The sequence below is a fragment of the Macaca nemestrina genome, chromosome 13 (assembly GCF_043159975.1).
Source record: "Macaca nemestrina isolate mMacNem1 chromosome 13, mMacNem.hap1, whole genome shotgun sequence".
Lineage (NCBI taxonomy): Eukaryota > Metazoa > Chordata > Mammalia > Primates > Cercopithecidae > Macaca > Macaca nemestrina.
This window is the reverse complement of record NC_092137.1, coordinates 10239897-10267706: the sequence shown is the minus strand read 5'-3', so window position 1 is coordinate 10267706 and position 27810 is coordinate 10239897. Positions and strand designations below refer to the sequence as shown.

Sequence of the window (27810 nt, the reverse complement as noted above, 5' to 3'; positions counted from 1 at the left end):
AGGACCGCAGTCCCTGAGAGTCTCGGCGGCGTTGGCGCGCGCGGGCCCCGGTTCGCCCGGGAACCGTTTGGGATTGCGTGAGGCGCAGCGATTGGAGCCCGCGGGCGCGCTTCCCGAAAGCGCCTCCTCCCAGCCGCGCCGCCGCAGGGCAGGAGACTTTGCCAACGAGGTTGGTGCAAAGGCCTGGAAGACGCTCCTGGGTCGGGGGAGGCGTTGCTGCGACCCTTTCGATCTGTGTCCCTGGGGTGGGAGTGCAAGGGCCCCGAGCCCTGACATTTGGGCGGGGTGGTCGGCGAGGACCCTACAGCCTAAAAGTTAGGGCTGCTGAGCCCCGCGGCTCGTTTTGTTGTGACTGGGACATGCGACCAGGCTTCTTACAGATTCGGCGTCCCCCTGAGTAAAATGGGGCTCGTCACCGCGTGGGGTGTTAATGTGGTGAGGAGAGCATTCGTTGAGATGACTCATGTAAAATGTGCAGTCCTTCGTAAACCTTCAAACTCCAGGACACGGAGAGAAGGCCCTTGGTGCAATTTTCCACAGAAATCCTGTCTCCTGTCAGACCCCTGTCCCCTATTGTCACCCTTGCATTAAGAATTGCAAACTGTGGCTGGGCGCGGTGGCTCACGCCTGTAGTCCCAGCACTTTGGGAGGCCGAGGCAGGAGGATTGTTTGAGGCCAAGAGCTGGAGACCAGCCTTGGCAACATAGTGAGACCCCGCCCCCATTAAAAAAAGAAAAAAAAAAAAAACTTGTTTTAATTGCAAACTGAGCAAAAGTTCCTGGGAGAAAGTTCACAGAATGATTTTAGAACTAGGATTTAATGTACTACTCATTGGGCATCAAATATGCTGAAGAGGAGTTTGAAAACTCCACTGAGGTAGAGACTGGAACTTAGCAACAGCTTTCATTTAATTGTCTATGTGGCTTTCCGATTTGCCAGGCCCTGCAACGGCAAAATGCCAAAAATAAAGGAAGAGAAAGAAACTTTAAGATCCAAGAAGAAATCATTAACCTGAGAAAGCTTCAACAGCTGCACTCAGGGCTGTTATTGAGAGACTCGGGACTTTTTACAAAGCCTTTTCTAGATACTTTATAGAGGGTGGGGTTGGACAGATACCCTCCCCATCTAGGTCTGTTTCTCTCATTTCTTAAAAGTACTACGGACTTGTATTCAAAGTATTCTCGTGTTGCAGGGATAAGTGACCATCACATTCCTTACACAAAGCCACAACCAAAACTTTGGTGTAGCATGATTTGTTTAAAGCAACTTGCCATTCATTGCCAGTTTCACCCCCAAACACACTAAAGCATCCATCTCCAGGAAATTGGTATTTTTATTGATTACTTTATGGCTGATAAAGCTATTATCTAACAAAATTATTTCTTGGTGTAATACTCAACTCAGATTTCAATGTCCCATAATCAACGTCTAAAGCCCTGGTTTTGGTTGCCCTACGGCGCCACGTGCTTTTTTGCTCCTGTTAAACTCACTGTAACTGAAATAGCCAGAGGTGGCTTCACTTACAGTTTAGTTCCTGGCCACGTAATTAACATAGCCATCGTAGAAGGCGCGGAAAGATGCGTACGTGTTAGAGGCCAGGTGAAGTCGCCATCCTCCCCTCCCGCGCTGAACCTGAGTCATCTCGGCGTGGCCCTCCCCTCCAGGTCCGGCATCTTTGCCCCGCTGCGGAAGTGGCGGCGCCCGCGGCAATGCGGCAGGTTCCGCCTCTGGGGGGTCGGGCAAAGCAGCCACTCCCGGGAGGGCGCCCGCCGCCGCCGCCGCAGGCGCCGGGCTGCTGCTAGCGCCGGGATTTACTCCTTTTTCCCTCGGTGCTCGTTTTTTTGGTTTTATTTAAGTGAACAGACAAGGGTCTCGCTTGTTTGCCCAGGCTGATCTCAAACTCCTGGCCTCAAGCGATCCTCCCTCCTCCTCCCTAAGCCCCGGGATTCCTGGCGGGAGCCACTTGAGCGCGCTTTTTGACATCTGCATCTACACCATTGGTCTGCACGGGAGGCCCCGCCCCGTTCCCCGGAAGGCTCCTCTGCATTCCCAGCCTCAGGTGCCCCGCCCTGTTTCCGCTGCGCGCTCTCCCGCTCAAACGCCCCCAGCCCGGACAGGTTTGCAGGTCCCTGGCCAAGGTTAGCGCGACTTCCAAAAGGCTGTTCCTACCTGTCCACCATTAGGGTGGAAAAACCGCGGCCCGGGGAGCTCAGCACTCACTGTGTACCAGACGCCGTGCCGAAGGTGGTCATAATAATAATTACGGCTGCAGCACCCACAGCCTCTGGGCACCTGGATCATGTGAGGCTGGGTTTTTTTTGTTTTGTTTTGTTTTGTTTTAGTTTTTTGGTTTTTTTGTTTTGAGACAGGGTCTCGCTCTGTTGCCCAGGCTGGTGGCTGCATCATAGTTCACTGCAGCCTCAACTTTCCGAGCTCAAGCGATCCTCCCACCTCAGCCTCCCAAGTAGCTAGGACTGCAGGCATGCACCACTCTGCCAGGCTAATTTTTAAATTTTTTGTAGAGATGGGTTCTCGGTATGTCACCCGGGCTGGTCTTGAACCCCTGGGCTCAAGCCCTCCACCCGCCTTGGCCTCCCAAAATGCTCAGATTACAGGCGTGAGCCACCGTCCCACCGGGGTTGGTATTTTTAACCCCGTTTCATAGGTGAGGAAATGAAGAGCTGAGAGGCAAGGAAACTGCCCAAGGTCGCACAGCACAACTGCACAGCAGAACGTTTCTACCCTAACTTTTTATTATGAATGTTTTCAACATACAGAATAATGGAACGATTGCTAGCATTCGCCCACTACCTAGGATTCAACAGCTGTTTCTATTTTGCCATATTTGCTTCATGGCAAATATGGCAGACACCCCCTCTGTGGGTGTGTGAGGTTTATGCTTTTTTATGGATCATTTGAAAGTGATAGATATCATGACCCATTACCCCTAAACGTTTCAGCTCCTAAAAATAAGGACACTCTCTAACATCACCACAATACCACATTTATCCCTAGGAAAACTAACAATACTCCAGTATCACCTAATATCCAGTCCATATTCCTGTTTTTCCAATTGTTTCAAAAATGTCTCATAGTTTTTTGGATTTACTTTTTTTATGCAGGATCTAATTAAGTACATGCATTGCGTTTGGTTATTATGTTGCTTTAGACTCTTAATAAAGCTCTTCCACTTCTTTTCCACACGACATTGACTTTGAAGTACAGGCCAGTTTTCTTGTAGAATGTCCCACATCCTACATTTGCCTGATTGTTTATTCACAGTGTCAATTAACTTGTTTTCCTGACCCCTGGACTCTACACTGGAAGTTAGGTGAAAAGGCTTTATTAGGCCCTGCTTGGAGGCTCACGCCTGTAATCCCAGCACTTTGGGAGGCTGAGGCAGGCAGGTCACCTGAGGTCAGGAGTTTGAGAGCAGCCTGGCCAATATAGGGAAACCCCATCTCTACTAAAAATACAAAAATTAGCCAGATGTGGTGGCAGGCGCCTGTAATTCCCACTACTTGGGAGGCTGAGGCAGGAGAATTGCTTGAACCCAGGAGGCAGAGGTTTCAATGAGCCGAGATCACACCATTGCACTCCAACCTGGGCAACAAGAATGAAATTCCGTCTCAAAAAAAAAAAAAAAAAAGGCAGGTGGGGAGTGGTCGTTATTAGACTTAGGCTAAAAGTTATTGGCAAGAAGACTTCATAAGTGATAATATAGCTAGGATTTGAACCCGGGTCTGACTAACTCCAGAATTCCAGACTCTCAAAAACTTTAATATGAACTGCCAATTACATTATATATAATATATATAAAATATATAATATATATAATATATATTATAGAGAGAGAGAGAGAGAGAGATGAGATCTCGCTATATTGCCCAGGCTGGTCTCAAACTTCTGGGTCAAGCTGTCCTTCTACCTCAGCCTCCCAAAGTGCTGGGATGACAAGCATGAGCCCTTGCGCCCAGCCCAGCATTCTTAATGTAGCACGGCACAGTAGCGCCACAACCACAAGTCTCAGGAGCAGCCCAGTTCAACTTTGTAATTAGTTTATGTGTCACTCACTCAGAGGTCAGCAGGAAATGGTTAAGCAGGAAGCAGGGTGGACAACCAGATGAAACTGTCTGATGTTGATATGAGTGTCACCACATCATGTGTGTCTAGAACATTCGCATTGGAGAGCTTCAGCCACTAAGAGGCCATTTTCAGGAGATGGTGAGGATGGGGCAGCCAGCACAGTGCAGAACCTTTGGGATCAATGATTTTCTTTGTGCTCAGATAACCTCTAAAATGGTGTTGAAAAGTGATGTGCCACTTTGCACACATTTAAAGTGACATTTAGCCAGGCACAGTGGCACACCGTTATCGTCCCAGCTACTCTAGAGGCTGAGGAAGGAGAATTGCTTGAGACCAGGCATTTGAAACCAGTCTGGGCAACATAGCAAGACCCCTGTCTCTCAAACTAAAATAAGAAATAAACTGACATTTAAACTTTTTGTCATAAATTAAATAGTTACAGGAGATGTAATCTCCATCATGTTGCAAATATGAGCACTTTAAAACGAAAACTGGCCAGCATAGTGGCTCACACCTGCAATCCTAGCAGTTTGGGAGGCTGAGCTGGGAGGATGGCTTAAGCCCAGAAGTTCAACACCAGCCTAGGCAGCATAGTCAGACCTTGTCTGTATGAAAAATAAAAAATTAGCTGATTGTGGTGGCACGCATCTGTGGTCCCAGCTGTTCAGGAGGCTGAGGCAGGAGTATTGCTTGAGCCCAGGAAGTTGAAGCAGCAGTGAGCCATGATCAGGCCACTGCATTCCACCCTGGGCAACAAAGCAAGATGCTATCTCAAAATAAATAAAAATAAAAACCACAACTATGTGCTTTTTAACTCTTAGAATTTAGAATCCACAGATTTCAGTATGTTTCTTATGCTTATTTAAAAATTCTTAGTCTGGCTGGGCACGGTGGCTCACGCCTGTAATCCCAGCACTTTGGGAGGCCAAGGCCGGCAGATCATGAGGTCAGGAGATCAAGACTATCCTCACTAACAGGGTGAAACCCCATCTCTACTAAAAAATACAAAAAGTTAGCTGGGCATGGTCGCGGGCGCCTGTAATCCCAGCTACTCAGAAGGCTGAGGCAGGAGAATGGCATGAACCCGGGAGGCGGAGCTTGCAGTGAGCTGAGTCGCACCACTGCACTCCAACCTGGGCAACACAGTGAGACTCCGTCTCAAAAAAAAAAAAAAAAGAAAGAAAAAAATTAAAATTCTTAGTCTGTCACATCTTTTTTTTTTTTTTTTAAGAAACAGGGTCTTGGCCGGGCGCAGTGGCTCACGTCTGTAATCCCAGCGCTTTGGGAGGCCGATGTGGGCGGATCAACTGAGGTCAGGAGTTCGAGACCAGCCTGACCAACATGAAGAAACCCCGTCTCTACTAAAAAAAGTTACAAAATTAGCTGTGCTTGGTGGCGCATGCCTGTAATCCTAGCTACTCATGAGGCTGAGGCAGGAGAATTGCTTGAGCCCGGGAGGCAGAAGTTGCCGTGAGCTGATATGGCACCATTGCACTCCGGACTGGGCAACCAGAGCAAAACTCCATGTGGAAAAAAAAAAAGAAGGAAAAAAAAAAAGAAAGAAAGAAACAAGGTCTTGCTCTGTCACCCAGTCTGGAGTGTAGTGGTGCAATAATGGCTCACTACAACCTTGAACTCCTGGGTGTAAGCAGTCCTCCCACCTCAGCCTCCCAAGTAGCTAGGACTACAGGTGCACACCATCACACCCGGCTAATTTTTTTTTATTATAGAAACAGGGTCTCACTATGGGTCCCAAGCTGGTTTGAATTCTTGGCCTCAAGTGATCCTCTAGCCTCAGCCTCCCAAAGCACTGAGATTACAGGCCTCAGCCACAGTGCCTGGGCTTTGTCCATTTATTAATTGGGTCATCTATCACTTTCTCATTGATTTATGGGGGCTTTATATGATTTGGACAGTATCTCTATTATATATGTTGCAGTTTTAGTTTCCTGTTACTCCATTTATGTCTTTTTTTTTCTTTTTAAAAAAAGTATTAAGCTTTATTTTGAGATAGTTTAAGACACACAGAAGTTGCAAAAATGGTAGAGTTTCTTTGTACCCTTCATTCAGGTTACTCAACATCTTGCATAACCATAGTACATTGTCAAAATCAGGAAGTTGACAGTAATTAAATTACTAACCTTGTTTGGATTTCACTGGTTTCTACATGCAGTCGTGTATTTGTGTGTGTGTACGTGGTTCTTTGAAATTTTATCACATGTGTAGATTTGAATAACCATCACCAAATCAGGATACAGAACTGTTCCATCACCACAAAGAGGATCCCTGTGTTGCTCCTCATTGTTAACACCTAGCCTTAACCCCTGGCAACCACTAATCTGGTCTCCATCACTGTAATTTTTCTTAGAGAATATTCTATAAATGGAATCATATAATGTGGAACCCTTTGAGATTAATTGCCTTTTTTTTTTAACTATAAATAATGCCCTTGAGATTCATCCAAGTTGTTGAATGTATCAACAGTTTCTTCCTGTTTATTGCGAAGTAGTGTGCATTTCCTTAGATGGCTGTGCCATAGTTTATCCATTCACCTGGTGCAGGACATCTGTGTATTTTGCTTTCTTGTTTTATTTTTTTTTTTTTTGAGTTAGGGTATCACTACGTTGCCCAGGCTGGACTCGAACTCGTGGGTTCAAGTGATCCTCCCACCTTAGCCTCCCAAGTAGCTGTGATCACAGATGCATACCACCAGGCCCTTGCTCATATCTTGCTTTCTAACTAATTAATTTCTATTCTTATCCCCTCTCAAACACTGGTTGACTTTACTTCTTTTTTTTCTTTTTTTTTTTTTTTTGAGACAGAGTCTGTCTGTCGCCCAGGCTGGAGTGTAGTGGCACCATCTTGGCTCACTGCAACTTCCACCTCCCAGGTTCAAGCAATTCTCCTGCCTCAGCCTCCTGAGTAGCTGGGATTAAAGGCACCCACCACCATACCCAGCTAATTTTTGTATTTTTAATAGAGAAAGAATTCCACCATGTTGGCCAGGTTGGTCTCGAACTCCTGACCTTCAGTGTGATACACCTGCCTCAGCTTCCCAAAGTGCTGGGATTACAGGCATGAGCCACCGCACCCGGCCGCCCTTACATTTTCTTTTGAGTACTGCTTTGGCAAATCCCACAGGTTTTAATGGATGGTGTTCTCACTTTTGCATTTTTTTTTTTTTTTTTTTTTTTTGAGACGGAGTCTCGCTGTGTCGCCCAGGCTGGAGTACAGTGGCCGGATCTCAGCTCACCGCAAGCCCCACCTCCCGGGTTTACGCCATTCTCCTGCCTCAGCCTCCCGAGTAGCTGGGACTACAGGCGCCCGCCACCTCGCCCGGCTAGTTTTTTGTATTTTTTAGTAGAGACGGGGTTTCACTGTGTTAGCCAGGATGGTCTCGATCTCCTGACCTCGTGATCCGCCCGTCTCGGCCTCCCAAAGTGCTGGGATTACAGGCTTGAGCCACCGCGCCCGGCCTGCATTTTTTAAATAGTCTGAGATGTGGGTTTCGATTTCCTTTATTACCTAGATCTGGTTTATTTAGAATGTTAAAACTTTTCATTTCCATGTGCTTTGATTTTCATTTTGAGTATCTTTTCATTCAGATTACATTGTTACAATCATTAGATCAATTTTAGGAGAACTGACATCTTTATGATATTGAGTCTTCTAATCCCTGGCTATGGTATATCCTTCCATTTATTTATGTTGTCCTTAATTTTTTTCAGTAATTTTTTTGTAGCTTCCTATATAGCGGTCTTGCAGATTAAAAAAAAAAAATTTCCTGGATATTTATTATTTCTTATTCTATGATAAATAGTATCATTTAATTTTTTTATTTTCTAAATTTATGCAGATACATATAGACATTGTTTTTCATGTTATTAACCTTAAATCCCACAACCTTGATCAATTCGTAAATAATTTGGTTTATCTGTGGACTCCTTTATATTTTCTTCATTCACAGTCATGGTGCCTGTAAAGAATGACAGTTTCATTTCTTCCTATCCAATTGTTATGCTCATTTTTATTTTATCTTATTATCATTATTATTATTTAGATACAGGATCTCACTCTGTCTCCTGGACTCAAGTGCAGTGGCACGATTATAGCTCATTGCAGCCTCGAACTCCTGGGCTCAAGCGATCCTCCAGCCATCACACCATCTACATGGAATCTAATTACTTATATATTTGGTTTACATCTACTATATTAGTATTCGTTTTCTACTTACCCACCTGTTTTGTGTTCTTTTGTCTCTTTTTGAGACAGAGTCTCACTCTGCCACCCAGGCTGGAGTACAGTGATGCAATCTTGGCTCACTGCAACCTCTGCCTCCTGGGCTCAAGCAATTCTCCTGCCTCAGCCTCCCGAGTAGCTGGGATTACAGGCGCCAGCTACCACGCCTGGCTAATTTTTGTATTTTTAGTAGAGACAGGGTTTCACCCTGTTGGCCAGGCTGGTCTCGAACTCCTGACCTTAAGCGATCTGTCCGCCTTGGCCTCCCAAAGTGCTGGGATTACAGGCGTGAGTCACTGTCCCTGGTGTTTGTCTCTTTTCAAATATTCTTTGGAATTAAAAGGTTATTATTTGGCTGTGCCAGGCCTCACCAGGTGCATTCTACCTAGTGACTTCAGCATATATCACATGGAGAAGAAAAATTACCAACCTGAGTCCCATCCAAATTCCTGAAACACAAAATTATGAGATAAAATGGTGGTTGATTTAAGCGGCTAAAAGACAGAAGTCTCATTTTGAAAGCTTAAGGCCAGACACAGTGACTCACGCCTGTAATCCCAGCACTTTGGGAGGCCAAGGCAGGTGGATCACGAGGTCAGGAGATCGAGACCATCCTGGCTAACACGGTGAAACCCCATCTCTACTAAAAATACATTTTAAAAAATGAGCCGGGCATGGTGGCGGGCGCCTGTAGTCCCAGCTACACGGGAGGCTGAGGCAGGAGAATGGCGTGAACCCGGGAGGTGGCCGAGCTTGCAGTGAGCGGAGATCGCGCCACTGCACTCCAGCCTGGGTGACACAGCAAGACTCCGTCTCAAAAAAAAAAAAAAGCCAGAAGTTTAAGACCAGCCTGGGCAACAAACATAATGAGACCCCAATCTCAAAAATATTTGTGTATATACGTGTGTGTGTGTGTGTGTGTGTGTGGTCTTAAATATTTTTTAAATTATTGCAAATTTATATCAATTCTCATAAGTGATTTAAGCCATATTTACATATTATTATATAATTGATTCACTTGAATACTTTGCTATTGCAAATAAATAAAATGCTCACAAAGTCACAAAGAGCATTGTTGGGAGCCCCTGCAGATGCATCCCCATGCCCCACTCCACTCTGTGCAGGGAGGGAGGGGAATGCCCTGGCCTGGGTGGAAGCAGCAAACAGCTTCCCCATGGCCTCATTCCAGCAGGTTCAACTGATGGGAGGGAGTGTCCCTAGGAGACAGAGGCAGGAGATGAGGTGGGCGATTCTCTCTCACTCCATGAGGGTCACCATAGGCTGTCTGCATCCCTTGATCAAAGGTCTCAACTCCTATCCTCATATAATCCTGCTTCTCTGGGTCTGGTAACTGCTCGCTCCCCACCCCACTGTTCCTAGCCCCAGGGTACAGTACCACCCTTAGGGTTTCCTTCACCTGCAGAGAGTTCGGGTGGAGACCCATGAATAGGCCAGGCATGGTAGCTCATGCCTGTAATTCCAGCACTTTGGGAGGCTGAGGAGGGCAGATCACCTGAGGTCGGGGCTTTGAGACTAGTCTGAGCAACATGGTGAAACCCCATCTCAACTAAAAATACAAAAATTAACTGGATGTGGGGGCAGGCACCTGTAATCCCAGCTTCTTGGGAGGCTAAGGTAGAGGTAGGAGAATCACTTGAACCCAGGAGGCAGAGATTGCAGTGAGCCGAGATCGTGCCCTTGCACTCTAGCCTGGGAGACAGAGCAAGACTCCATCTAATAAAAAAAGTTTTAAAAGACCCACGAATAGATTTAGCCTCAGAAGCCTTTTGGAGAAGCACTCTTTGGAGTGCCTTGCATTTGGTCAAGGCTGATTTTCTGACGCCCGAATGAATGCTGCCATGCTGATTGCAGGTTCCAGGTCCCCAGAACGCTGTGGGACTCTCTTCCTCCCCCTCTGAACACTCATCCCTGAGATGCTCCTTGACAAAGAGCTTTGGGAAGTGTTACCTACTCACCTCGTCTCCCTCCTGGAGCTCTCATTAGCAGAGTGAAGGTCCTGAGAATTCTTGCAGGAAAGAAACCTGTGTAACTTCACTGGACTTAGGATAAAATTGGATCAGGTAGCCTGTCCCTTGGCCCTTCTTCTGGGCTCCCAGGCCCACCACCTGGCCTTCACCGTCTGGATCTTCCCCTGCAGCTGAGGGTGGAAAAGAAGGCCAAGGAACACTGCTTTCCCTCCCCAGCCTCCTCCACCAAGACCCCCCCTCACTCTTGCGGGCTTTTCAGGAAGGAGAGGGAAACCATTCACGCCATTTTTCCAGTACCATAGATGTTATTAAGAGAGAAGAAATGCATTTGAACCAAAGCAGCAGGTGTAGGGATGTGTGCGTGTGTGTGTGTCCTTTATTCTACCAAAAGCCCCATCTCCCACTCAGACCCTCAATGAGTCCATTTTTCCTTTTCCTGAGCACACACTATGTGCCAAAATTTACGAAGGAGTGTCTTGCCCTTGGAGTTGTTAAGGATGATTATCTTTAAACAATTGCAGAGTGCAATCCTCACACATAACAGGTGCTCCACAAGTGGAATGGAACGACATGCTGTGTTTGGGGCCAGACATAAAGATCTTATTAATCTCCGTATTTCCTCCAGCACTGGGCCCTACCCATGGCAGGACCACATAAATAATAAATTTTGTTAAGAGCCAATGATGATGCAGGGTAGGGGGTAGGGTCATCAGTCTCCCAAGCGCTGCCCTCCTCAAATACATAGAGGACCCTAATCCAATAGTGCGCTTTTCCCCTTGGCATCTGTCAAGCCCCTTAGTCACTCTCACCCCCTCCACTGAGGGGCAGATGACTGGGGCTGCCCCCAGTCCTCCTTTGTGGAAGTTCCAGGAGCCCGAGCTCTGGGGTTGTCCTGGAAATGTGTGCCGCTGGCGGCCGCTGGGGGTGCCCCAGCCTCGCGGTAGCTCAGGGCCTCTTCCTCCAGGCAGAAGTAGTGAAAAGCTCTGGCTCCCCTGCTGGTAGGAACCGGGAGAAACTGACCTGAACCACCACCTGAAGAGGCCAGGTGGGCCTTGTTTGGAGGCGAGGGCAGGACGCAGTTGTTCATTATATAGAAGACAATGGGACATTTTTATTGCAGAAGAGACGTTTTATTGCAGAAGAGACATTTCTTTTCCACACTGCACGCAGGTGTTGACACAGTCTGCTGAGCATCAAAAAGAGCATGAGGCTGGGTGCGGTGGCTCACACCTGTAATCCCAGCACTTTGGGAAGCCAAGGCAGGCAGATCGCTTGAGGTCAGGAGTTGGAGACCAGCCTGGCCAACAAAGTGAAACCCTGTCTCTACTAAAAATAGAAAAATTAGCTGGGCGTGGTGGCGTGTGCCTGTAATCCCAGCTACTCAGGAGGCTGAGGAGGGAGAATCACTTGAACCCAGGAGGCCGAGTTTGCAATGAGCCAAGATCGCACCACTGCACTCTAGCTAGGTGACAGAGCGAAAGTCTGTCTCAAAAAAAAAAAAAAAAAAAAAAAAAGCATGAATTTGGAGGACAGACCTGTGGAGCTGTGGAGCCCCTCTCTCCTCACTTGCTGCTGGGCCCCGGGCCAGCTCCACACTCCTCTGGGAGCCACTGCACTGGGAGGCCTTCACAATCTACCTTGCACAGTCCTCCCACCGGTCCTCTGTCCTGTGATCCAGGGGAGCTGCTTCCCCCTCCCCAGGCTTCTGCTTGCCCACCTGGAAGGATGGCGTTTAGACTGCACCAGCTCTGTCCTTTGAGCTCTGACTTCCAATCCTATTCATATGTCCAGAGCCAAAGGAAAAATAAGGTTGTGCTTTTGTTTTGTTTTGTTTTTTGTTTTTTGAGACGGAGTCTTGCTCTGCTGCCCAGGCTGGAGTGCAGTGGCCAGATCTCAGCTCACTGCAAGCTCCGCCTCCTGGGTTTACGGCATTCTCCTGCCTCAGCCTCCCGAGTAGCTGGGACTACAGGCGCCGCCACCACGCCCGGCTAGTTTTTTGTATTTTTTAGTAGAGACGGGGTTTCACCGTGTTTGCCAGGATGGTCTCGATCTCCTGACCTCGTGATCCGCCCGTCTCGGCCTCCCAAAGTGCTGGGATGACAGGCTTGAGCCACCGCGCCCGGCCACTAAGGCTGTGCTTAAAGCAGCCCCACCCATCACCAGAACAGGGTGGCCAGGGCTAGGGCCTCAAAAACGGTCATTGAGTTGACAGCAGCCTTCAGCTGGTGATACATTCTCCATTCAGTTACCAAACTTTTCTCATGAACTCCAGGGAACAGGTTTTTTTCCACGGACTTTCTGGGAAACTGTATTTCGAGTTTTAAGTAGCTGTCTTTTGCAAAAGCATTTATAGCTCACTGTTTGAGCCTCGTTATCTTCTACACCCTATACTGATTGCTCAACATGCATAATCACTTTTAATTGTATTCACTTCTCACAACAACATAGCGAAGTGGGCATTTATTATTCATCGCACTTGAAGGCGAGGTGAGATGAAGTAGTTTATCCACAGCACACAGACAGGAGACCCCCCCTGAATCCAGAGTGCCTCCATTTCCCAAGTGCCACTGCTCCATAGAGCTGGAACTTGGGAACAGACCCCACTCCTGCTCCAGACAGACAGTGTGCATGTGGCCAGAAATATCCCTGCTCTAGAAGAACAAAAAACTACGAGGAGCAGTTCTGAGGACCATTTGCCCAGGCTTGTCCCAGAGGAGAGAGAGGCTCTCATACATCTCCTCTCACACTATTCAGCAAGGTAACAAATAGGTATTGAGGTTCAGACACTGTAAATGCAATGAATAAGTATAATAATTAATAAACATAATCGATAAGTATATTAAATTGTACCTTAGAAGGCAAAGGGCTATGGAAAGAAAATAGAGCAAAATAAAGGGATCTGGATTGGCCAGGCGTGGTGGCTCACACCTGTAATCTCAGCACTTTGGGAGGCCGAGGCAGGCGGATTACCCGAGGTCAGGAGTTCAAGACGAGCCTGGCTAACATGGGGAAACCCCGTCTCTACTAAAAATAGAAAAAATTAGCGAGGCAGGAAACAACTCTCTTGAGATGCCTGTCTCCGCTGACAGCACGAATGGTGAAGGAAAGGGTTTGGCCCCCGCAAGCGCCTTCAGGATCAAAGTATCAGCTCCACAGTTTGCTACCGAGGTGGAAGAATGCTGCCATTTGGAAGGAGAGACCCCACCTCACCCCAGCTCACTGGGACCACTGTCCCAGCCATCCAGCTGGGCTCTGGACCTTTTGTTTTGTCCTCTCCATTCCATTTCCTGTGTTGGGCAGCTGAAACTCACTCTATAAACTCCCCACAGCCCTCAGAAGGAAAACCAACCTGCTCGGCCGCAGTCAAGCTTCTTCTAATCTGGACCCTCCCACCTCCCCTCCCATCCCTCCTGGCTTACTGGGCTGCTGGTGATCTTCTCTCTCGGCTCCATGACTGAACCGCCCTTCTCCATTGTCTCTGCCTGGTGAACCCCCAATTATCTTTTTCTCTCTCTCTTTTTTTTTTTTTTTTTTTTTGAGACGGAGTCTCGCTCTGTCGCCCAGGCTGGAGTGCAGTGGCCGGATCTCAGCTCACTGCAAGCTCCGCCTCCCGGGTTCACGCCATTCTCCTGCCTCAGCCTCCCGAGTAGCTGGGACTACAGGCGCCCACCACCTCACCCAGCTATTTTTTTGTATTTTTTTAGTAGAGACGGAGTTTCACCGTGTTAGCCAGGATGGTCTCGATCTCCTGACCTCGTGATCCACCCGTCTCGGCCTCCCAAAGTGCTGGGATTACAGGCTTGAGCCACCGCGCCCGGCCTTTTTTTTTTTTTCTTTGAGACAGAGTCTCACTCTGTTGCCCAAGCTGGAGTGCGGTGGCATGATCTCAGCTCACTTCAACCTCCACTTTCCAAATTCAAGCCATCCTCCTGTCTCAGCTTCCTGCGTAGCTGGGATTATAGGCGTGTACCACCACGCCCAGCTAATTTTTGTATTTTTAGTAGAGATGGGGTTTCACCATGTTGGCCAGGCTGGTCTCAAACTCCTGACCTCAAATGATCCACCCACCTTGTCCTCCCAAAGTGCTGGGAGTACAGGAGTGAGCCAGCACACCCAGCAACCTCTGTTTATCTTTTAAGAAGCAGTTCAAAAGCTGCCTCTGCTGGGAAGTCTGCCCTGATGCCCCCAGGCAGAGATACTTGCCCCCATGACTTTGTGTGTGAGCTCTATCCAATTTATCCCCTGGACTGCAGTTACTTGTTCACCCTTTTATCTCCCCACCCAGCGTACATGCTTTTTGAGGGCAGGGTCGGTGTATATCAAGCTCATCTCTCCACAGTGCTTAGCACAATGCCTGAGACTAGCAGGGCCGCAAGTGCTTGCAGAATTATAGACAAGATGTTCCCTAGACGTTAGATTCCGTCTCCGTATGCTAAAGGCACCCCCATCCCCACACTCAGCATGGGGCCTCACATGCAGCTGGTGCACAGTCAGTGCATGTGAGCTAGCTGACAGGCTAATCAGAGGAAGATCAAATCAAGGGAAGTACCTTACTTAAGCTCTTCTCTCCCCACCCAGTGTTCTGAAACATGCAGCTAGAGGTGAGGGAGGGGCCTGCTGCGAGCTGAGCTTTGTAGCTAAGACTCGAGTGGTGTTACTTGGACTGCTGGAGTCCAGAAGAGCAGGATGGCCCAGTTACCATGGCAACCTGAGCTTGCTCTAAGGGCAGCTGGTGTTCAGATCTCATTTGGACTTGGAGATGCAGTGGAGAGCCTAATGTGATGATGGTTCAGATGCCACACAAATCCAAATAATCCCCTCACGCATTTGACCGCTAGAAGCGGGCACGTGGGTGCCAGGTTATATGAACTGGAAGATGGACCATGATCATTTTAGGAGTGGAAGATGTTGACCTGGCTCCGGTCTGGGAGAGAGTTCCCTCAAAGACAGGGACACATGCTTTACAGATGCCACTGAAGCCATTTGTGCAACTGTCTGCTGGTCTATTAGTGTCAGTGGCTTGCTGGTGATGGAGGGCACAGCCAGGAGTCAGGATCCTGGCCTCAGGTTAAGGAAGGTGTCAGGAGAGCACAGTCCCTGGAGGGAGACCCCGAGGCTCCCCCATGGATTAGCTGTGTGACTGTGGGCGAGTATCTTGGGCTCCCCAAGACTCCATGCCCTGTCCATCAAGTGGACGTTCACAGAGCCTACCCCATAATGCTGCTGAGGGAACTTCAGAGCCTCATAGGGTGCCCAGCACTCCGCAGCCCTCAACAAAGGATTGCTCTGGAGCACGTGCTGGGTGGCTTTGGAGAAGTCATTACCTTCCTCAGGGCTCTGTTCCCAGAGTGAGTATTATCCAGGGTTCCTTCCACTGCAGACTCCAAAACTCCGTGTGTTTGCTGTGTGCTCATCCAGCACCCACGTGGTGCCACACAGGCCACGTGCCCAATGCCATTGTGGGGGCAGGAGGAACCTCTCTTCACTTTTGGATTTCACGTTCTTCAAAATGCAGGATGCTTTTTAGAAATCAGATTGCTCAGCCTCATGCCTGTAATCCCAGCACTTTGGGAGGCCAAGGCAGGTGGATCATTGAGGTCAGGAGTTCAAGACCAGCCTGACCAACATGGCGAAACCTCGTCTCTATAAAAATACAAAAATTATCCAGGCATGATGGCAGGTGCCTGTAATCCCAGCTACTCAGAGGCTGAGTAGGGAGAATGACTTGAACTCGGGAGGTGGAGGTTGACATTTTACTCCAGCCTGGGCAACAGAGCAAGACTGTCTCAAAAAAAAAAAAAAAAAAATGACCAGGTGTGGTGGCTCACGTCTGTAATCCCAGCACTTTGGGAGGCCAAGGTGGGTGGATCACCTGAGGTCAGGAGCTCGAGACCAGGCTGACCAACATGGTGAAACCCTGTCTCTAGTAAAATTACAAAATTAGCTGGGCGTGGTGGTGCACGCCTGTAATCCCAGCTACTCGGGAGGCTGAGGCAGGAGAATTGCTTGAACCTGGGAGGCAGAGGATGCGGAGAGCTGAGATTTACCATTGCACTCTAGCCTGGGCAACAAAGGCAAAACTCCATCTCAAAAAAAAAGAAAGAAAAAGTCAGATTGCTCTTTTCCTCACTCAAGCAGTGAACTTAGTCCACGTGGGAAGTAGCACCATCTCTTGCTGTTCTGCCCTTGCCTGGCACACTGACCTCCTTGAAGGTCCTGTGTCCTTAGTACCTCAGTACCTTCCCTTCTCATTTTTCTCTGCTTGGAGGCACTCCTACTTCTTTCTTTTTTTGAGACAGGGTCTCATGCTGTTGCCCAGGCTGGAGTGCAGTGTTGTGATCACGGTTCACTGCAGCCTCCACGCTCTGGGCTCAAGGGATCCTCCCATCTCAGCCTACTGAGTAGCTGGGACTACATGCATGCACCACTATGCTTGGCTAATTTTTTTTTTTTTTTGTAAAGATAAGGTCTTACTAAGTTGCCTAAGCTGGTCTTGAACTCCTGGGCTCAAGCAATCCACCTGCCTTGGCCTCCCAAAGTGCTGGGATTCCAGGCGTGAGCCACTGTACCCGGGCCTTCCTTTGTATTTTGTACCTGTTATTACATGTTTCTCCAGTTACTTTAACTATTTAACATCTGTCTCTCCCATTGGCCCCTGAGCATCTTGAGGGTAGGAATTATGGATTATTCATGCCTATATCCCCAAATGTATCACGTGGTAGGTGCTCTATAAACATTTGTAGAATTGAATCAAATGGAACATGTGGGGTGTACACTTGTGCAAACAGATTGAGCTTCTTTTCTGATAATTTCATTTTGGTGTAAGTTTGCTTTCAGTTTAAGTAGTCAAAACATTTGGATAGCTATTCTTTTTTTTTTTTTTTTTTTTGGATAAGTATTCTTGAGTGGACTAAAAATAGCTTTTAATTGATTTCTAGTGCCGATGCTGCAAAACTGGAAATCTAAAAGATTTTATCCTTTTATTAGAGTCTGAAGAAGAAAAGAACAAGGGAGGGGAAATGGTTTTAACATTTTATCTGCCCCCTTTCCTGTGCCTTTTTTTTTTTTTTTTTTTTTTTTTTTTTTGAGACGGAGGCTTTGTCACCCGGTCTGTAGTGCAATGGCGCGATCTCGGATCACTGCAACCTCCACCTCCCAGGTTCAAGCGATTCTCCTGCCTTCCTGTGCCTAAGGTTAACACAGTGCCTTAAGAGGCTAACACAGAAGGGCAAAGTAAGTCTCCATAAAACCCAAAGACTCTATGAACCCCTCTCTGGATCTTGTCTGGAGTCACAGCTGGGAAAAAAAAAAAAAAAAAAAAAACACATTTATCTGCTGGAATAAAGAAATTTAGAAGAAGCAGAAAGGAAACATGATTTTCAGATCTAGTTTCTCGTTCTTCTGAAAGGAGGAATTTAAACTTGAGGGAGGCTAATTTATTTCCTCTTTTTACTTTGGGTTTCGTAACTCAGCAATCTTCCCTGAGGCCCCGGGTGAGAACAGTGAGCTAGCTATGAAGGCAGAAATAAGTAACTAAAGATCTTAGATGGTTAATATTAACGTCCTTTGCTTTTGTGAATAAACCATATCACCTGGAATTAATAGGTGAAACGTAGAGAACTATTAACTAAACCAGGGATTGGCAACCTTTTTCTGTAAGGGCCAGATGGTGACTATTTCTCAGCCATAGTGATGCAAAATCAGCCAGAGAAACATGCAAACAAATGGGTATGTAGCTGTGTTGCAATAAAACTTTATTTGCAGCAACAGTTGGAAATCAAATTTGGCTTGCTGGCTACAGATTGCTGACCCCTGAATGCAACACTCCATTTTCAGGTCTAAGTATTCCCATTCTCTTAAACACACCATCTTAGCTCAGGATGTTCTAACAGAATACCACAGACTGGATGGCTTAAACAATAAACATCTCTTTCTCACAGTTCTGGAAGCTGGGAAGTCTAAGATCAAGGCACCAATAGATCCAGTGTCCTGCGAGGGCTGTCTTCCTGGTTTGCAGACAGCCTTCTTGCTGTGTCCTCGCATGATGCAGAGAGAAGAAAGGGGCAAGCTCTCAGGTCTCTTCTTATATGGACACTAATCCCAGTCATGAGGGCTCCACCTCATGACCTAATTACTTCCCAAGGACCCCACCTCCTAATACCAACACACTGGGGTTTAGGATTTCAACCTGTGAATTTTGGAGGAACACAAACCTTTAGTCCATAACACACAGCATGCTTATATAAAAGGAAGAGATGTCCACCAAAGTAAGGTCCATATGGCACAGGGACCAAATTATTATTATTATTTTTGTTTTGAGATAGAGTCTCACTCTGTCGCCCAGGCTGGAGTGCAGTGGTGCAATCTTGGCTCACTGCAACCTCTACCTCCTGGGTTCAAGTGATTCTCATGCCTCACCCTCCAGAGTAACTGGGATTACAGGCATGAGCCACCATGCCCAGCTAAGTTTTGTATTTTAGTAGAGATGGGTTTCGTCATGTTGGCCAGGCTGGCCTCAAACTCCTGGACTTAAGTGATCTGCCTGCCTCAGCCTCCCGAAGTGCTGGGATTACAGGTGCGAGCCACAGCTCCCAGCCGTGACCAAATTATGAATGAAAAAACACACCTCTCAGGACTGGAAAGATGTCAGATGAGGCCGGGAGCACTGGCTCACACCTGTAATCCCAGCACTTTGGGAGGCCGAGGAGGGCGGGTCACCTGAGGTCAGGAGTTCGAGACCAGCCTGGTCAACATGGCAAAACCCCGTCTCTACTAAAAATACAAAATTAGTCAGGCATGGTGGTGCATGCCTACAGTCCCAGCTACTTGGGAGGCTGAGGCAAGAGAATCACTTGAACCCAGGGAGCAGAGGCTACAGTGAGCCAAGATCGCACCATTGCACTCCAGCCTGGGTGACAAGAGCAAAACTCCGTCTCAAAAAAAAAAAAAAAAAAAAAAAAAGATGCCACATGTGTGTGTCTGAATGGTAGTTTCAGATCCAGAAAGGATGACTCACCTCCCACCTGGGTAGACATCCCCTCCATCCCCTCTCTTTATTCCTGGTGCCTTCAATGGCCTATCTGGCTTTCACTAACGCCCTGTTTTACCTAGTCCCCACTGACTTTGAGCTCTGAGGGGCCGTGAAGGGAATGGGCTGAGATGTGGGGATTTGCTTTACAGTTGGGAAGGCCACAAAGCTACAAAGAAGCATGGGCTGGTTCTGTGACAGAGAAAGCCCAAGATAACCAACTAGAAATGTCAAATTTTAAAAATGTGTAGGAATGATAATTTGCTTATTACCCAGAGAGATTTTATGTGACTACCATTAAAGTAACTTTTACCAAAAAAGTATAATCACAATTATTAAAATCTTAGTTTCTAAGAATATATTTAAGACTAAGTCCACTATCAAACGTATTCATGTTTAAAACCCCCGAAGACATACCGAAGGTTGATCTTTGACAAGTGCAAACCTAGACCAGGTACAGGAAACACAGTCTCATGACTGTAATCCCAGCACTCTGGGACGCCAAGGCAAGAGGATCACTTGGGGCTAGGAGTTCAAGATCAGCCTGGGCAACATAGTGAGACCCCTATCCCTACAAAAAAAAGAAAAAAAATAGCCAGATGTGGTGCCACGCACCCGTAGTCCCAGCTATTCAGGAGGGTAAGGCAGGAGGATCACTTGAGCCCAGGAGTTCAAAGCTGCAATGAGCTATGATCGTGCCACTGCACTCCAGTCTGGGCAACAGAACGAGCCTCTGTTCTTTAAAATAAGAAGAAAACTGCAAAGCTGACTTCATTACTCTCCAGGGGCGCTGTGTGGCTCATAGAATTAAGTGCATGTTTCCTTACCTTGGAGTCTCAGTGAGGACAGCTAGGCTGTGCCACAGCAAGAAACAGCCCCCCACAGAAATGGCTTCTGACAGCAAAGGTTTGGCTGTCAGCCAGGCTGCACATCCATCACCAGCCAGCCAGGGGATCTGCTCCACGACTCCCCTTCCAGGCCCCTGGTTGATGGAGCTGCCACCACATTGAGCGGTACCAGTTGCTGCAGCCAAGAGAAGAATTTGGATGGGATCCTTCACCAGGATCGAATGCTCTAGGCCAGAAGTGACACCTGATCACACAGGGAAGGAGTGCCTTTCTGCTATCCAGGAGGAGATGTTTGGAGAACAGCGTTCAGGGCTATCAGACATGGCATTTTGGATCTCCCCTATTTCTCCAGCCTCATTTCCCATGACTTGAACAGTTCATAAGAACGTGATTAGGAATGTGTATGTTGATCACGTGTGTGTGTGTGTTTAGGGCAGAGGGAGAAATTCCCTGACAAGAGAGAGGTTAGTTTAAAATGAAGTCATTACCCAAATCACTGAACTGCTCAAGCTTCTGGGTTAATAGTGTCAGAGGAACTAGCGGGGCCTTAGCTAGCCCATATTGTACCTTCCTCTAGGGGGATACAGCCCTGCTCCATGAGGACAGCTTGGTGAATGGAACATGGCTGACCTGCAGCCTCTATTTGCTTCTTGGTCAGGCACTCTTGTTTAGTGAACAACCCGTACAACCCTACATGTAGGGTGACCAACTCATTTGGTTGACCTCCATGACCTGGGAATATTCTGAGTTCTGGGGAAACAGAAATAGGTGGTCACTGTATTAGTCCGTTCTCGCATAGCTATAAAGAACTACCTGACTTTGGGGGGCTGAGGCGGGCGGATCACAAGCTCAGGAGATCGAGACCATCCCAGCTAACATGGTAAAAACCCGTCTCTGCTAAATATGCAAAAAAATTAGCCGGGCATTGTGGCAGACGCCTGTAGTCCTAGCTACTCAGGAGGCTGAGGCAGAAGAATGGCGTGAACCTGGGAGGCAGAGCTTGCAGTGAGCTGCCGAGATCGAGATCGCACCACTGCTCCCCAGCCTGGTTGACAGAGCCAGACTCCGTCTCAAAAAAAAAACAAAAAAAAAAAAAAAAAAAAAAAAAACCACTACCTGAGACTGGGTAATTTATAAAGAAAAGAGGTTTCATTGGCTCACGGTCCTGCAGGCTGTACAGGAAGCATGGCTGCAGAGGCCTCAGGAAACTTATAATCATGGCAGAAGGTGAAGCAGAAGCCAGCGCATCCTACATGACTGGAGCAGGAGGAGGTGGGAGGGGGGACACACATTTAAACAACCAGATCTCATGAGAACTCACTCACTATCATGAGAACACCAAAGGGGATGTCTACCCCTATGATCCAATCACCTCCCACCAGGTCTCTTCTCCAATTCAACATGAGATTTGGGCAGGGACACAAATCCAAACCATATCAGTCACCCCACCTACATGGTGGCCCTGGGTAATGGTAATAGTTCCATATATTCAGAGCTCAGCTGGTCTATTCTGCTACGTTTGTCATTTATTTGGTTACAGATAGCATAACGAAAGGACCATGGGGTCTGGACAGACAGTGGCTCGAGTCCCAGCTCTGGCTGTCACCGGCTTCAAGACCTTAGGCCAGCTCCCCACTCTTCGGAGCCTCAGTTTTGCCATCCATAAAATACAGGCAGAAAATATCTACCTTACAAGGTTGGTGTGAGGCTCATTTAACGAGCCACGGTCGGTAAAGGGTCGGGGCAGGGCCTGGTGGCTTCTCAGGAAGTGTCCGCTGTCCCCGTTGGGTGGAGGTTGACTGCTCGATGAAGGAAAGTTGCACTCCGCAGGACAGGCGATCGGGCAGCCAGGGGACTTGTACAAATATGCACAGGCATTAATCAGTAATCGCTATGAGCAGGCTGGGACTTCAACTCCACTTACCAAGTTAAACAGCTACAAGTTAAAGAGCTAAGAGATGCTTTTAATATTTAACCTGGGCCTTGACTACAGCACTCTATTCCATTGAGCTGATTCATTGACTAGTTGGTTCTCAGATCTCTTTTTTTTTGTTGTTTTTTTTTGTTTTTTTTTTTTTTGAGACGGAGTCTCGCTCTGTTGCCCAGGCTGGAGTGCAGTGGCGCGATCTCGGCTCACTGCAAGCTCCGCCTCCCGGGTTCACGCCATTCTCCTGCCTCAGCCTCCCGAGTAGCTGGGACTACAGGCGCCCACAACTGCGCCCGGCTAATTTTTTGTATTTTTAGTAGAGACGGGGTTTCACCGTGGTCTCGATCTCCTGACCTTGTGATCCGCCCGCCTCGGCCTCCCAAAGTGCTGGGATTACAGGCGTGAGCCACCGCGCCCGGCCCTGGTTCTCAGATCTCTAATGAAAAGAAAGAACTTAAGTATCTTCCCAGGTGTCTGGGACCATGGGATGCACGTGTGCAGAGGTGACCATCCCCACAGGCAGCTTCCACATTAGAGAAGTTGATATCCACAGTGGGGGGCTTGAGCTTAAAGTTGGACATTTTGTTTGTTGCACACTCTTTTTAGCCAACAGTATTTAAAGGTTAACCTCTATAATAACTATTGCATGTTAATGGCCAAATTTACACAGACTCAATTCCCTTTCCCAGCACTGCCCTTCCTCTCCCCTCATACCTTGTCCTCAGAATGATAAATGACCCCCACAAAGTCTAGGGTCCTAGTATGTTTTCAGTGGCCTCCAAATCTCACGCTTAAAACTGTGGGTTCATGGACAGGGGAGTCAGCTCATGGCTCACTTTGTGTAGCAGATTTGCAAGGAGAAGGAAGCTTACGTTCACTGAGGCCAGTGGCTGTGGACACTGGACCTTTCTCAGCTGCTGTTGTGCACAGACCCTGGAGACAGGACAGTCCTTCCACGCAAACATCATCCTACTCAGTGGGCCAGGGATGCGCACCTGAACCTGGAGTAGCTCCAGTTCAGGGCGGCCAGCTTCCTGCCTGCTCAGCTAATCAAAGCCTGCCCACCCCACCCCACAAACCCCCCACCCCCCACCCCCAGGTCTAAATTCCTAGCTGGAGTAAAAAGCCAATGGAAAAAGAGTCTTATATACACGGCAGCAGAGTGAAACCACATCAGCTACCTGGTCATTTTTTTTTGTCTTAAATATAAGCAGGAGTCAGTGGGGGATGATGCCCTTGTCGCATGTAAAGATCTTAATCGCTCCTTAGATCCGATGCCCACTTCTCACTCCCACCTCCTTTTATACTCGCTGACCGCATCCCGGAGTCTCATCTGTCAGTTCATTGACCCTGTTTCCTCTCCAGCGTCTGTTGTCATGACATAGACTGCAATTGCTCAGCCTGTGTCATCTGGCAGCTCTCTACTGTCAGCTTTCCATCTTTCAGACATGTGTTGAAACCTCTCCTTTGTGATTTTCCCTCCTTCCTATAACTCCTCCTCTATCCCTTTTTCTTTTATCTTAATTCCAGCAAAGTCTCAAGTACCAAGGGAAGGCAACTCTGCACCCGAGCTGCTGTTTTGAGCCAGAAGCCACGAGATGTCTCTAAACAACGAGAACTGCTCTAGTCATGGAAAGTATGCATCGTAAATTCCAGTGGAAAAGATGGAAACCTTTTGTTTAGATGGGGCACAAGTCATTATCATTTTACTTCAGATTGTTTTACAGTATTCTAGAAAGGGCCAAATCAGCCATAACCAAGACCTGCTAACCCTGAGGACCTCACGTATCTTATTTCTTAGTAAATATTGAAAGGAGTTCTGTAACTCATTAATTATCCTTAATGAATAATGGTGACTCGCCCTTATATTTTGTTTTCCCCTCTTGATGCTGAAACCATGAAACCAAATGCAAAAGCTTGGACACTTTGGAAAAAGACAATAGCAATTATGTGGGCTACTGCTGTCCAAACATAGCAGCATTCGTTAATGGCACTGTGGCTCTCTCAAGTTACCGATTAAGCATTAAAAATAGAAACATGGCTTGCTTATGTTTCAAATGCTGTCTCATTTATCACCCGAATGCAAATACTATTTGTCTGCATATTCATAAGAACCAGCACCTGCACAACACATCTTTCTTACATAACGGCTCGGGAGTGCCATGAACAGTGGGAAACTGCAGCATATCTGAGCTGAGAGAGTGGATCTGCGGGTCCTGAAGCAGGGGCCCTGGAGTGGGGTTTTGAAAGGTGGGTTGGTTTGGCAGGCCATTGTAATGACTGGTCCACGAGTCGTGGTGGGAGGAACTGGCTTCACCTGCAGATAGATGCCAGGCTACTCCTGAAGCCAAGGAAAACATCATTCAGGTGCCCGAGTCCTTCTGAAAAGTATCATCAACTGTAGTCCTCTTCCAAGGTTTAATGTGTTTAAGGAAAGGAAGTTCTATTTTCCAAGAGTTAAGCAGAGAGCTCCTAAACTGGGCTTCACCTTCCACCCACCATCACCAGCACCCACGAGCACTATCACTGCATAAAAGAGTCCTTCAGCTGCAGGTGTGGCTGCCGGATCTTTTCTTTTCTTTCTTTTTTTTTTTTTTTTTGAGACGGAGTCTCGCTGTGTCGCCCAGGCTGGAGTGCAGTGGCCGGATCTCAGCTCACTACAAGCTCCGCCTCCCGGGTTCACGCCATTCTCCTGCCTCAGCCTGCCGTGTAGCTGGGACCACAGGTGCCGCCACCACGCCCGGCTAATTTTTTTTTTTTTTTTGTATTTTTGGTAGAGACAGGGTTTCACCGTGTTAGCCAGGATGGTCTCGATCTCCTGACCTCATGATCCCCCTGTCTTGGCCTCCCAAAGTGCTGGGATTACAGGCATGAGCCACCGCGCCCGGCCCGGATGTTTTCTTAAGAAGGATTACACCCCATTTCAATTCTCCAATATTCCTGAGACGTGGCTAACTCTTTCGGACAAAGATTCTTGGTTAATTCTAGAGATGATCTTCGGGGCATTCGTCATGTGGAAAGTTTTCAGGTTGCTTGCTTATTACGGGAAGCTTGTAATAAAATCAATCTGGGTTTTCAGCTTATTTGATGGAAGCCAGGTCTACAAATGTAGCAGATTTTAAAGTGTTCTCTCAAAGTGGAAAGAATGCAGGTTCTGGCATTCCTCCCACTGAAGCGGAGCTAATGACAAGTTTTGGGAAACAGTATTGGAATCAAGGGTGGCCAGAAAAATTGATTGCCCTGGGAGGTGAACGCAGGGAGCTGTGGATGTATTTAAATGTGAGTCACATGACTAGCTTCTACTAAGGCAGGAGCAAAACATGATTTCCTTTAAATGATTAAACTGAGTGAATGCAAGAAAAATCTTGTTTCCCTCTAAATGTTGTTGTTCTTTGGGGCTTAAAGAGTTTCAAGATGAGATTTGTTTTCTTAAAAACTTGTTATCAATAGCTTCCAAATGAGACACATCTGTGAACTTAGTGCACCAAATGACATCTGTGTTTGGCCCCACATCCTACACCTGGATGGTTAAAATGGCCCATCAAAAAAAGGTGGGGGGAGAGGCCAGACATGGTGGCTTATGCCTGTAATCCTGGCACTTAGGGAGGCCAAGGCAGGTGGATTACCTGAGGTCAGGAGTTCAAAACCAGCCTGGCGAATATGGTGAAACCCTGTCTCTACTAAAAATATGAAAATTAGTCGGATGTGGTGGCCCGCACCTATAATCCCAGCTGCTCAGGAGCCTGAAGCAGAAGAATCGCTTGAACTCGGGAGGCAGAGGTTGCAGTGAGCGGAGGTTGCAGTGAGTGGAGATCACACCGCTGCACTCCAGCCTGGGCAACAGAGCCAGACTCCGTCTCAAAAAAAAAAAAAGGCAGCAGGGATCATAAATATTTTCTTTTTTAAATTTTTTTTCTTTTCTTTTCGCTTTTTGTTTTGTTTGTTTTTGGGTTTTTTTTGAGACGGAGTCTCTTTGGTTGCCCAAGCTGGAGTACAGTGGTGTGATCTCGGCTCACTGCAACCTCCGCCTACCGGGTTCAAGTGACTCTCCTGCCTCAGGCTCCCGAGCAGCTAGGACTACAGGTGCCCTTCACCATGCCCAGCTAATTTTTGTATTTGTAGTAGCGACAGGGTTTCATCATATTGGCCAGGCTGGTCTCGAACTCCTGACCTGAAGTGATCCACTTGCATCAGCCTCCCAAAGTGCTGGGATTACAGCCTCTTTTTCTTTTCTGTCTCTCTCTTTCTTTCTTTCTTTTTTCTTTTTTTTGAGACAGAGTCCCGCTCCGTTGCCCAGGCTGGAATGCAATGGCGCGATCTTGGCTCACTGTAAATTCCACCTCCTGGGTTCAAGTGAGCACGCAGGCTAATTTTTGTATTTTTAGTAAAGACGGTTTCACCATGTTGGCCAGGCTGGTCTCAAACTCCTGACCTCAAGTGATCTGCTCACCTCAGTCTCTCAAAGTGTTGGGATTACAGGTGTGAGATACCACACCCGGCCAGATTATAAATACTTTCTTGTTCTTTTTTTTTTTTTTTTGAGATGGAGTCTCGCTCTGTCGCCCAGGCTGGAGTGCAGTGGTGCGGTCTGGGCTCAGTGCAACCTCCACCTCCCGGGTTCACACTATTCTCCTGTCTCAGCCTCCCAAGTAGCTGGGACTACAGGCGCCCGCCACCACGCCCGGCTAACTTTTTGTATTTTTAGTAGAGACGGGGTTTCACCGTGTTAGCCAGGATGGTCTCAATCTCCTGACCTCGTGATCCGACTGCCTCGGCCTCCCAAAGTGCTGGGATTACAGGTGTGAGCCACCGCGCCCCGCCTCCTGTTCTCTCTTAATAATAAAAATAAATGGATGTGAATTTGAGTCCCTTTTTTTTTTTTTTTTTTTTTTTGAGACGGTGTCTCGCTCTGTCGCCCAGGCTGGAGTGCAGTGGCCGGATCTCAGCTCACTGCAAGCTCCGCCTCCCGGGTTCACGCCATTCTCCTGCCTCAGCCTCCTGAGTAGCTGGGACTACAGGCGCCCGCCACCTCGCCCGGCTAGTTTTTTGTATTTTTTAGTAGAGACGGGGTTTCACTGGGTTAGTCGGGATGGTCTCGATCTCCTGACCTCGTGATCCGCCCGTCTCGGCCTCCCAAAGTGCTGGGATTACAGGCTTGAGCCACCGCGCCCGGCCGAGTCCCTTTTTTTTTTTTTTTTTTTTGAGACGGAGTCTCACTCTGTCACCCGGGCTGGAGTACAGTGGCCGGATCTCAGCTCACTGCAAGCTCTGTCTCCCAGGTTTATGCCATTCTCCTGCCTCAGCCTCCCGAGTAGCTGGGACTACAGGCGCCCGCCACCTCGCCCGGCTAGTTTTTTTGTATTTTGTAGTAGAGACGGGGTTTCACCGTGTTAGCCAGGATGGTCTCGATCTCCTGACCTCGTGATCCGCCCGTCTCGGCCTCCCAAAGTGCTGGGATTACAGGCTTGAGCCACCGCGCCCGGCCCCGAGTCCCATTTTTATAGCATTTTCTTAGGCATAAGTTTTTTAATGTCTACTCCTGAAGTGATAAAATAGTAAAATTTCAAGTCTGTGGTTGGGAGAGTTTAGCCGAAATTCCATTTTCACAGTTATTCTGGAATCCAATCAATCAGGATAAGAGTGAATGTCAAGTCAAGAGAGGTGAGTTAAACCCAGGACTTTTGAATTGCCCTG

The 27810-nt window shown here is 47.7% G+C and overlaps 1 protein-coding gene, 1 long non-coding RNA gene and 1 pseudogene across 2 annotated transcripts in view; 2 read left to right on the top strand and 1 right to left on the bottom strand.

Annotated features, from left to right (window-relative positions):
• LOC105486499 (ribonucleotide reductase regulatory subunit M2) overlaps positions 1-1659 on the bottom strand; it is a 36285-nt gene extending 34626 nt beyond the window's left edge. Inside the window, exon 1 of the mRNA XM_011749395.2 lies at positions 1525-1659. The gene's annotated coding sequence lies outside the window, so the exon portion shown is untranslated. The remainder of the gene's footprint in view (positions 1-1524) is intronic.
• LOC105486498 (uncharacterized) lies at positions 34-24123 on the top strand. Its single transcript, XR_011611446.1, has 3 exons — positions 34-169; positions 21730-21885; positions 23647-24123. It is a non-coding gene; the product is annotated as an uncharacterized lncRNA (long non-coding RNA).
• Positions 17498-17611, top strand: LOC139358042 (small nucleolar RNA SNORA26; annotated as a pseudogene).
• Positions 24124-27810: the final 3687 nt, after the last annotated feature.